Source organism: Dermacentor variabilis, chromosome 4, assembly GCF_050947875.1.
Source record: "Dermacentor variabilis isolate Ectoservices chromosome 4, ASM5094787v1, whole genome shotgun sequence".
Lineage (NCBI taxonomy): Eukaryota > Metazoa > Arthropoda > Arachnida > Ixodida > Ixodidae > Dermacentor > Dermacentor variabilis.
Genome location: NC_134571.1, coordinates 118304737 through 118316876, shown reverse-complemented (window position 1 = coordinate 118316876; position 12140 = coordinate 118304737). Strand labels below are relative to the sequence as shown.

Genomic DNA, 12140 nt, shown 5'->3' with positions numbered 1-12140 from the left:
GGCGAAATGCAAAAAAAAAAAAAGCGCCCGTGTACCGCTCGTTGGGTGCACCTCAAATAACCCCTGGTGGTCAAAATTATTCCGGAGTCTCCCCGCAACCGCGCGCCTCATAATCAGATCGTGGTTTTTACACGTATATAATGCCAGAGAATTTAATTTGTATTTTGAAATGTTGACTAGCCGAGCGCAGTGCGATGCAGCGACGCCAGCGACTTTGACGGGAGACTGTGGCAGTTATTCTGGTCCTTGAATAATCATTCTGCAAAGTCGCGTAGGTTGGCTAGAATGTTCTTTCTTTTCTATCCTCACTGTTCAACACATTACATCTATATACCAACAAAGTATATTTCATAAGCTAGATTATATTTGCATGGTTCTTACGAAATGTCCAGCCCGATTGTGCGGGAGTAGGCATGTAGGCAGTAAGGCATGCAGCGGACAGGCGTTCCATGCCAACAGTTCGGGCAACGCAATTTCTGCCACGTACGACAGAGGCGTATAGCCATATGGATGGTTGACAAAGCATCGCGGTTAGCCGAAGTTCGTCGTTTATGGAAAATACATTGTCCTATTCTGCCACGTGGAGGTGTTCCCGGAGCCGTGGCGGGGATTTTCTTTTCGGCGGACAATATGTAGAGTGACTCACACGTACAGTTGGCGGTGGTGTCGATAAAGCGGCGGCAAGGTTTTCTTCGTTTATGCGTCGCCTTCCCCGCGTGCACATCGACAGACGCGCACCTCGGAGTTCGCTTGCGACGCACCTATAGAACGGCCCTCACTTCAAGTTTACGCGACCGAGCACGGTAAGTTTATCTCCGTATGAAAAAAAATAATGTCCGAGCGCAACTGTCCACTGCACACATTTACCGCAGCGCGAATTCTCGCTACCGCTTTCGAAACATTCTGGTGCAAATGAAGAAGAAATTACCCTGAAGAGTACGTTTACTAGGTGTGCACTTACGGATTACAACCGATCTGTAGCTTGATAGCTCGCACGAGGGCTTATTTTTTTCGTCGTCGTCGTCGTCTCCGTCGAGTCGAGAGTTTGCTACGGCGTTGAATACGGACGCAGGTGTACCAATATTACCAGTACGGCGCGCGTTCGAATTACGACACGACTAGCGTCACTGCGGGTTTCTCCGCACTTAAGAGGCACATTTCTCGAGGAAGGAGAGACCGCAAAAAAAAAAGCAAAAAACATCGGCCTCCTCGAACTCGGCATGTCTCTGTACGGGCTGATGTTGCGACGAAGCCGTTAAAGAAGCCCGGCTACAAAAGTTTTAATTTATACATTCACGGAAGATCATCCTTCCAAGTGTTGGGCAATTCGTTATAGTTGTTATGAGCTTCAGGTTTAGAGGACAAGAAGACGGTAGGCGAAACTTTTTTTTTTTTCGTGCGGACAGGTGTTTTTCTTTTGGCTACTTGCGAACGCCGCTTCAGGCAGTTAACGTTTGAAGTGCGCTGGAACGTCCACTCTTCTATCGACGGTCGACTTCCGGTATTCTTACATTGCCCATGGCACGCTGATGCCACGGGTAACGCTCCTCGCGTCAATCCTCTCTCACGTCAATCCGTTCGATGCAGAGCGCGGTCCCTCAATTTTTATAGTTATCGGCATGGACTCACCAATTCCAAACTTCGCGTCTGTTGCAATGAAGACGAAACCGTTGATCGCTTCCTTCTTCTTGACGCCGTTTCACAGCCTTGCACATTTTTTTTTTCTTAAACCCCCTCTCAATCGTCTTGTGTTCTCCATGACTGCTCCAAATTTATTATCATTTGGAACTACTACGCGGTTTGGCCGCAGCCGCAGGGAAACTTGCAACGCATTCTGAAGTTGACAGAAGCGTCGAGCTGGATACGTGGCTAGGGGTTCTATCTCTCTGCTAAGGCGTCGTTACATGTTCTTTCAATGCGAGTTTTTAAAAGTTTACTATGCTTTCTCATTAAACGCGGTTATTGTCTTGTTATTTATACATTTGTTTTTTTTTCATTTATTTTCGCCTAATTCAATGTTTCATTTAATTAACTTAATTTAATGTCTCAAATGTGTGCGGGCCAATCCCCCTCGTGAGTATGTTTACTTGTTGAGAAGGGCTCAACAACGACATCAACTTGAACAGGAATAATCGGTCGAGCTGTGGACTGAAAGACTTTCGATGTTAAAACATAAATGAGCAGCTTGTTTGTGATAGGAAAGAGCGATTTACCGAAGGCGAACAATCTTTAACTTGCTTGAATTTATTTCAGACAGTTAAATTTGCTCTTTACGATACTTATATTTATTCATCAGAGTCTCGGATGTTGTTTCTTATACTACGAACCTAAACACCCTTTGGACATGAAATAATGGAATTGCTGCATTCGGGGATGTACGGTATTTTTTGAACGTCATTAGCGCCACGGATGTCGATGACCATCAGGGACAAATTAACCATGACATGGCTAAGGCTACGTGAACGAAAACTGTCCTGTTCACATTATGTCAGTGTCGCGGGATGCCGAATACAGGCAAGGACGAGCGGCAAAGGGTGTCGAATGACATTTAAACTTTAATCTCAATTTCAACAAGGTTAAACGCAACAAAGAAGATAATTAAGCGACCAACTGTAATCGAAACACCACTTTGGCAATGTGGCTGGCACCTATCAACGGCATTTCTTATCTATCTATCTATCTATCTATCTATCTATCTATCTATCTATCTATCTATCTATCTATCTATCTATCTATCTATCTATCTATCTATCTATCTATCTATCTATCTATCTATCTAGTTTTATTTTTTCAATGACCTTCGCGTGAAGCTCGGCGTGGTTGCTTCTACGTATGGGAGAATGTCTTGATCACCATCTTGCAGTGGTCTTGATATCTGTCACGCAGAGCCAGCCCGGCTGGAGAGACCCCAGTTGCTAAAGTGCCGCTTGTGTTGGAATCGTGTGCATGCTTCCTGGTACCGGGGAACATTTCAGCTAAGCTAAACTCGCGCTCAATGTGAGTGGGCCCCCATTGAATGCTGTCCTACGAGCAACTTTCAGTCTCCGTTATTGCGACGCCCAATCACATGCGATATTTTAAAGTTGTTTCGCAAAGGGAGTCTCCAGGGGGCAGGCGAAGTCGCAAGTTAGGTTCGAGAGAGTGCAAGCGTGAGGTGGTGAAACTCGGTTATTTCAATGTAAAAGTGTGACGTGGCGAGCAAGTGAGTGAAGTTGTCGCGCAGCATCACTTCTTGAAAGTGGTATAGAAGCCCGCTGATGTTTTTAGTGAGGCGAACGCGCAGCTTGATCTGCGCTGTCGTTGCCGGGAATTACGCAATGACTTGGAAACAAATGAAATACAGTGTCGTCACCTTTCTCAAGCGCGTGATTATCAGCGTGCCTCATTTCGTACACTGGCTGCTCGTGTAAGCCATGACGTAGGGCAAACTTCAGAGTTTGTAGGGCTGCTTTGGAATCGCAGAAAATGGCGCGACTATTTGGTGGCTGTTGGAGTACGTACTTGAGTTCACCTTGAAGAGCCACAAGTTCTGCTGCTATCGACGTCGTACTGTGCGAATATTTAAATTTAGATTAGGGGACGCAAGGGGTTTGCGTCCCCTAATCTAAATTTCTCTGTTGTGGGAAGGGTGACGTCAATGCACGTATTTCGGCGGCCGCCACCGGCTACATACTACATCCGACGGGGATTACGTTGTATCGCAAAGAAGTAGTTGCTCTTGAGATTACGGTAACCTGCTGCTGCTGTCACAGCAAGTGAGTGTATGGAGGAATCGCTGAAGTGTGCTGATGGTTATTTTGAACTGGTGGAGGCAGTCTCTCCCCTCGCATATTGCAAATGAATGTTTCAAGAGCTCATAAATTACAAGCGGGAGCTTAAAGGCCGTTTTACCAGGTGAACTTAAAGGACGAGGTAAAAGTGGGGTACAGCGGCGGCTGCTGCTTCTGCTGGTGGCTGCAGGTGGCTTCTGCTGGCTTGTGCTGGCTGCTGCTGGCTGCTGCTGGTTGCTATAGAGTTAGCCAAATGACTATCCCAAGGCATGCTGGAATCAAAATGAACACCCACATAATTGACACTTGAAAGGTATGGAATAGGAGAGCAGGCGCAATTATTACACTCAATAGAAAGAAGAAACAGAGGAATGATGGACAGGAATACGTTTCAGGGGATTGTGGAAACATAAGAGTTTTATTTTGATTGATAAAAATGAAGTTCTTACAGTAACAACTCATCACATTTACAGCGTCAATTTGTAATTCGGCCACGGATTGATCATAATTAGCATGACGGGATACTAGAAGCGTGTCGTCAGCGTACTGGAAAGCTCAGCAATGAAGAATGAATTTAGTGAGATCGCTAACATATAATTAAATAAAAGGGGTGTAAAACCGATCCCTAAGGAACTCCACTGGACAAATGTGTGGGCCTACTTTTAATACTTCCGAGTACTACAACTTGAGTATCACCATGCAAATAATCCTCAAAGAAAGATATGAAAGGCCCTCAAGAGCCATAGCTATGAAGTTTACAAAGTGAAACATCACGTTTTAGGGAATCAAAAGCTTTTGACACATCTAAACATAATGCTCAAGCAAATTCGCTGTTTTCAAGAGCATTATTTAAGAAACCAGTTAGTTCATCTGAAGCTAACGTAGTGCCGCACCCGGAGGTAGGTCCATATTGGTTGGGCGATAGCAGGCTATGTGCATCAATGAAGCTTTGCATTAGAATAAAAATATGCTTTTCAAGCACCAGAGCAATGCATCAAAGTATAGAAATAGGTCTATGTTTGTGACAGTATTAAGCTGTCCGCTTTTGAGAAGGGGAACTACAAGAGCTTTCTTGAGGCCAGGTGGAATGATTTGTGTTACTATAATGTCGTCTATAATTGCTAACAGAACGCTCTTCAGGGTCTCAAAGTTTCTGCGAAGAATGCCCGCAAACATGCATCATCTAATCCAACTGACCAGCACTGTTTGAAGTTTAATAGAATATAACAAATGTCGTCTTCAGTGCACTCTGGCAAAAAAAAGCAGACTCATCCACCGACTGCGGCACAAGATGACTGGGCGCATTACGAGACAACTTCGTTGCAGCGGACGAGAAAAATGATCAAATTGGTCCGCTAGCAGAATAGACGGAGGTGAAAAATATTTAGCATTTGTTTCATACACCCCTTTATGGGTACGGCCCCTTCATCCAGTAGCAACAGACCAAGTTTTACATGGATTATTCCTAGATTCAGAAATTTTGCTTTGGAAGTGTTTTCGTCCTCCAGCTCTAAGCGGCGCAGTAACTTTAATGCGAGACATATTATAAGCTGCAAGAAGAAACTTACTTTTAAGGGAACGACAATAACGCACCTAAGCTGATTCTTTTTCTATTATCACGGATAAAACATTTCCATTTATCCATGAGGAACCCGGTTTTCGTTGTTTTATGACGACGACCCTTTTACATGTGTGCATTATCTGTGAGCATACAGCAATAAAAGATTCATACAGCTTACTTGCGGGAAGTTCCGCAAGATCGTCAATCGTAATGCTGTAATGAGAAGTCAAGCTTACTGTTATCAACAACCTCTATTTCTGATATCGGTTTCTAGACGGTTACACCCCCCAAAGAAGTAATAGGAGAGCTTTTGCTCAAGAATAAACGGAAAGACCTGGTCGTTCTCGGTACGGACATTAACGTTATCTATACATGAAGACACGACTAGTGCGCCAAAAACTTCGACACGTGTCGGAAGGCTGCTAACGGTTTCTATCACAACGTCAGCAAGCGTGTTCAAGCTTCAGTACGTCAATGGGCGCGTTAAATCAAGGCGCTCAAGCGCGCTCAAGCCAGCAGAGCGCGCTCTTTCGAACTTAACGGTTAAAAAGCGACTTCCGGTGCGTGATTACGGAGCGCGCCCTGCGCGCCCCACCCCGGAAACGGTGCGCGAGAGCGCGCGCCTGCGACGGCTTCCGGAAAAATTACGTGTTCCCCACTCTCTCCGCTGATGCAAGTCCGTTGTCCTTGCCCACTCGTTCCTCCCGCCGCCGCGCAGCCAGGCGTCTGCTCAGGCGAGATCGGGAACTTAGCGTGTTGGCGCGAACATTGAGCTTGCATCGCATACATAAGCCGCTGCTGCTGCCTCCGTAGCCGCGCGTCAAGTTCTTCTACCCCTTCATCGTCTAACAAAAACTGCAGGAGTACGGTCGGCGGAGCCATTTTCGAAAAGCGCGCGAAGTGCGATAGCGGATGCGGAAGCAGCATAACATTCGCCAGACGGCGCGTTCGTGCACTTACCCGAAAACAGTCGGCGAAAATCGCCGTTAAGCTCCGAAGGCGTCGCACTCGAGCGTGCCCCTTTGGAGTTCGGAGCGCGCTAACTTCACGCGCCCAATGTTAACGTCACCTATCGTGCATAATTGACCAGATGGAAAAGTAAGCAGACACAACTCATCCATAAACTTTCTGACGATTTGGTTTGGAGGCTTATATAGATAGCGAGCAAAAAGGATGGCAAGATGTGTGTGAATACGAAGCGCTAGCGAGTCAGCAGTTGTAAAGGTTATACTGAGAGGACTCGAACTTCAGCAATGTTTCATAAATATAGCAATTCCACCTCCACGGCCATCTCTGCGCGTAAAAGAAAAAATGAAGCCAAGGAAACAGCGGTTGCGGGCGAACTTGTGCTGTTTCTGAAAAATAAACGCCATGTAAGTTTATCAACCGGACAACTGACGCAGGGCGTACAGACACAAAGCCACATTAAACCAATGTAGGGTGTAGGCGACACTACAAAATTGGTCGCACGTCGAATAAACACCTCTGCGCCCGCCGCGGTAGCTTGACGGCTATGGCATTGTTCGAGGTTGCCGGTTCAATCCCGACCATGGCAACCGCATTTTGACGGGAGCGAAATAAAAACCATTAGTGCACTTAGATTTAGGTGCACGCTATAAAGAACCACAGGGTGTCAAAATTAATCCGGAGTCCGCCACTATGGCAGGCCTCACAGTTCGGTCCTGGTTTTGGCACGTACAGGCTCATAGTTTAATTAAAATTGAACACTTCTGCCCCTATGCGATGTGCCATGTGAGGCCACGATAATGCTCAACCCTCAAATAGATTATTAACAATGGCGCACAACAACGCCTCAACCAAACACGTCCCCCTGTGTGATACGTGTACTACGCAGACAAAACAGCATGTGGTGCACATGAAGTAACGTTTAACATCAACTCACAGTTCTCTTATTGGCCTGAACGCTGAAGAAATTACACATTCGCCGTCAACATGGCAACCTATTATCGTCAATCAAAGCAAATAGCATAGGAAACTTCGTTTACATCGATTCCCACAGTGCATGGGATCCGCATATTTTTCCCTTTCCTTTTTTTTTTTGTTCTTTGTGGATCGACTACCTTGGATAATGCGGAATCGGAGAGCGCGCTTCCTGAAGCGCGAACTACAACTGCTCCCCGCCCCCCCCGCTTGTTTGTTTGCGCCACGTCGGAGCTTGACGCAAAACGGCGAATGTTTTGAACGCGTCGCCAATTAAGAGGGCGCCTGCACCGGCGAAGGACGGTCGGCGATGCACCCGCTTATCTCACCTGCCATACCGGTGCAAAGATTACGCGTCGATCGACCCAGAAAAGGTACGATGCTGCCTGCACCTTGTGTTTACACCTTTTTGTCTCTCCTTCTCGTTATCGCTCTTCCTTCTCCTCCTCCCGCACTCCGCCCCACACTTCTCGCTTACGAAACGAGACGCGTGATTCGTGCCGACGAAACCCTTGGTGCACGACTTCGTTCGCACAAGATCGAGACCTTGTCTATACACCGATTCCATGGCGGTATACCATCACAAGAGGGAGCTCCGTAGCTACAACAGTCGGCGGGACCTCCTCTGACTTACAGTGCCATCATACGAAAAATAGTTCAAAATATTGCAATGGAAGCAAACTAAGTAATAATGTATGGGCCTCAGTCAACAGAGAGATTAAGAACAAGGATACATACGACAGTTTTATAAAGCATTGCCTTAACGAACACACCAGAAGGAACTAAAGTAACGCAAACCTAACACCAGTAACAGGCTGGTACGCGATACCTGCATGACCGCTCGTATCTCTTCTGAATCGAATGCATTTGTATCCTTTAGGGAAGTCATATATATCACCCGATTGTGATGACATGGAGGCAGCCCTAGACGACCTCCTCAGAAGCTGTCTGGGCCTACGGACGGCCCGTGCCCACCACCTACGAAGCTTAGGCCAACACCCCGGCCGTCCACCTGACTTTCGCCAATAGACACGTGATCCTTTGTACTCGCCGTCCCTAGATCTCATCCAGGAACAAAGTCTTTAAATTTCCATGCGAATTACTCCGCTTGCAAGGCAGGTTTGGGCAATAAAAATACATGACATGGTTGTGATTAATTATCGAATATCCCTTTCCAATGTCATAGTAGCGCATAGTAGCGCCAACCACAAACATAACAGAAACGTTTTCGCGAGGCACTAACCACCATTATTTAAGTTCATGCCTGTTTGAAATTGTTATTGTAACTCACTGTACCTTGTTTCTCTCTTTATGATTGTATTTTGTTCCCACTGCCCTCTGTAATGCCATTGGCCTTGAGGGTAAATAAATACCAGAGGAACGCATACTAGCAATGGAAGCTCGTCAAAGCCAGCGCCCCAAGAAAACAGCTCATCAGACACTACCAGATTTGCCAGATTCTCTGGGCTCCCCAAAACCCCAACTTGTGCACGCATCACCACCCCTTAATAACGAAGCTAGGTCCTCCTCAGCATATATGCAATAAGCGCGGGGGCTCCCCAGGCGAAACCACGGTGTGGCAGTGGAATTGCCTGGGCTACAAAAACAAGTATGGATCACTGATACAATACATCGCTACATCAACAAGACCACCTGAAATCATCGCACTGCAAGAAACGAACACACACGTCCGCCTACCCGGATACGTCACGTATGGCACCGATACAAGTCACAGCCTTCACACCTTGGTCAGTAAGAAGCTAGCGACCATTCAACACTATCTCCAACAATCCCAACCGCTTGCCATTGTGCTCGAAATTATCCCACAGGCAATACAGAAGAAGGGTCCCACGTTTGTTCTAAACGTCTACTGTGGGGGGAAAAACGTGCCATCGGTCCTCAAACAGGTTTCTGAGCAAGCCACGCACGCCGCAGGCAACCACCCGCTTCTAACAGCGGACGACTTTAATGCAACCCACCCCCTCTGGTATTACACGTACACCAACCCCAGGGGAAACCTGATTCACAAAGTTATTGAGGACATGGGTCTCACACTCGTGAACGATCCACTGAATAGCACGAGGCTCGGCACAAGTGTTCAAAGAGACACGAACCCCGACTTAACCCTCACCAGCAGTACCCCCAAACTTGCTGGACCAATCTGGAGGAGTACCTAGGCAGCGACCACGCGCTGCTAGCCACCACTCTCCATGGGCTCGAATACAAAGCCAGGATAGGCACTGCTCGCCTCACGGATTGGACGAAGCTGCGGGAGATAAGAAAGAGCTACGAACGAACAGAGCCAACAGCTTCAGTCAATTAAAGACTGGATCACTCAGCTTCACCAGGATGTGAAGGCGCACACCAAAATGCTTGAAACATCCACCACCACTCCGAGCATCGACGCTCACTTGCTCCACATGCGGGAAGCCCTGCCCAGCCTGCTGAAGCGTTGGAAACGGCAAAGAATAAATCGCAAGCTCAAGAGACGAATCGCACTACTCACACAAGAGTCTGCGGAATACGCTATGCTATGCCGAGAAAATTAGCTATCCGTCTGTGACAGCTTGAGAGGAAGACTGAGTGCTTCCTAGACGTGGAAGTTATTGAGGTATTTAATCAACCCGGCCAGCAGCAAAACGGAATCCCACCACAATATGGCCCGAGTAATTCACCAATTTCCAGGAAACGAGGCGGACCTCCTTTTGACTCTCAATGCCCAGTACTTCCCCACACAGCCATCGGAGCCCCTGCCACCCTACAGCGCCACTCCTAACGAGCTCCTAGATGAGGACATACATCTACATGAAGTAACAGCGGCGATAATGGGCTTGAGACGCCACACAGCCCCGGGAATGGACCAAATTACCAATAAGGCACTTGTAAATCTTGACAGCCCCTCGCTACTAGAGCTTACCGCTCATCTTAACGAAGTATGAAGGGAAGGAAACCTTCCCGAGGAGTGGAAAATGGCCGAGGTTCGTCTGATACCGAATCCAGGCAAGGCCCCAGCCATTGAGAACCTACAACCGATCTCCCTCACTTCGTGTGTAGGAAAGCTCGTAAAGCACATCGTTCTCAACCGGCTACAACCATTCCTTGAGGACTCGGGGAAACTTCCAACAACGATGATAGGATTCCGTCCACACCTCTCAACTCAAGACGTCCTACTTCAGCTGAAAGAGGAGGTGATTGTACCAGCGACACGCAACTCCCCCACGGCTATCCTCGCCTTAGATCTTAAAGGGGTGGTCGATAACGTCAAGCATACAACAATCTTACAGAGGCTAAACACGTTGGGCTGTGGGGCCAGGACGTATTCGTATATAAGAGAATTCCTCTCAGATAGAAAAGCCATCCTAAAGGTCGGGGACCAAACCACAAACCCCTTCCTACTGGGCGGGCGCGGCACACCACAGGGCGCAGTGTTATCCCCTCTCCTTTTCAATATCGCCATAATAGGCCTACCACCGCTCCTCGATAACATCCTGGGGATCCGGCATGGCCTATATGCCGACAACATTACCATCTAGTCGCCCATAGAGTGCATCGGGGAATGTAGAGCCGCTTGCAGGAAGCGGCTGACGGGGTGAGCGACTATGCTAAGTCATGTGGCCTCAGCTGCGCCCCCCAAAAGTCGAAGCTACTCCTGGCCTCACCGCGAAAGAAACACACATCCGACTCGCACACTATCAACATATAACTGGAGGGACACATCATCGTTCCGTCTAAGAACGTAAATATATTTGGAATGGTTTTCCAGTCGGATCGCACCAATACAATATTAAGTAACAAGCTTAAGAATACAACAGCCCAAGTTACCCACATGATCCGGCGAATAACAACCAAGACAAGAGGCACGGGGGAGGCGGACACGCTTCGGCTTGTCCAAGCCTTCGTCTTATCTCGAATAAATTACGCTATTCCATACGCACTACTCAACGCGACTGAACTCAAGAAAATCAACACAATGATCAGAAAGGCATATAAGCAGGCGATGGGCCTGCCGATCAGTACGTCCACAGAACGCCTACTGCGACTAGGTGTGCGCAACACGGCTGAGGAGCTGATCGAGGCGCATTTATCCAGTCAGCGAACAAGGCTGGTGGTTACGGAAGCTGGGTTACGGAAGCGATACGGGACTTTACCCTCTACAGCGTACACGGACGCGGGTTCTTACCCCAGACGCGCAGCCACAACAGCCACCGTAGTCGTCGACAAAGAACATCGGAGCAGCATTTCGCTCACACGAAACAATCCCCTCCAATCCGAGGAAGCGGCCATAGCCCTCGTGCTCTCCCCAAACAGAGTTTGTAGTCATAGTGACTGACTCCCAACAGGCGTGTCGCAACTTTGTTAGCGGCAGAATTCATGCCACTACGGTCCAGATCATCAATCAAAAGCCGCCAACGAGATCAGTCATGATCATCTGGGTGCCAGCTCATCACGGCTTTCCTGGCAACGAGGTCACCAACCACGTGGCTCGAGATCTGACCCACCGAGCCGACGCCGAGGAATCTGAACCCGAGCGCTTGCACCCTCTTGTCTCGTACCAAGACATCACACAACACTACAAGCTGACCCGCAGAACATATGCACCCCCACACAAGTCACTACCTAGAGAGCAGGAACGATTCCTCCGAGCTCTACAGGTTAATACGTTCCCCCATGGATGGATGGATGGAAACAACTTTATTCTGAATCCGGCAAATTTGATGACCCGGGCTCAGGTATCCCATGAGGGGACTTCGAGGCCTTGCCTCGTCGCCGCCTCTCGGGCTTGCTGGACAGCCCACTCTTGTGTCTTGAGGTTGGAGCTGCGCAGAGCGGCGGCCCACTTCGACGCAAGAGCCTCCGGAGCTACTGCC

The 12140-nt window shown here is 48.1% G+C and overlaps 1 protein-coding gene across 1 annotated transcript in view; it reads left to right on the top strand.

The window, feature by feature from the left end:
• The first annotated feature begins 706 nt into the window (after positions 1-706).
• Positions 707-12140, top strand: part of LOC142579680 (thromboxane-A synthase-like) — a 66027-nt gene continuing 54593 nt past the window's right edge. Inside the window, exon 1 of the mRNA XM_075690132.1 lies at positions 707-803. The gene's annotated coding sequence lies outside the window, so the exon portion shown is untranslated. The remainder of the gene's footprint in view (positions 804-12140) is intronic.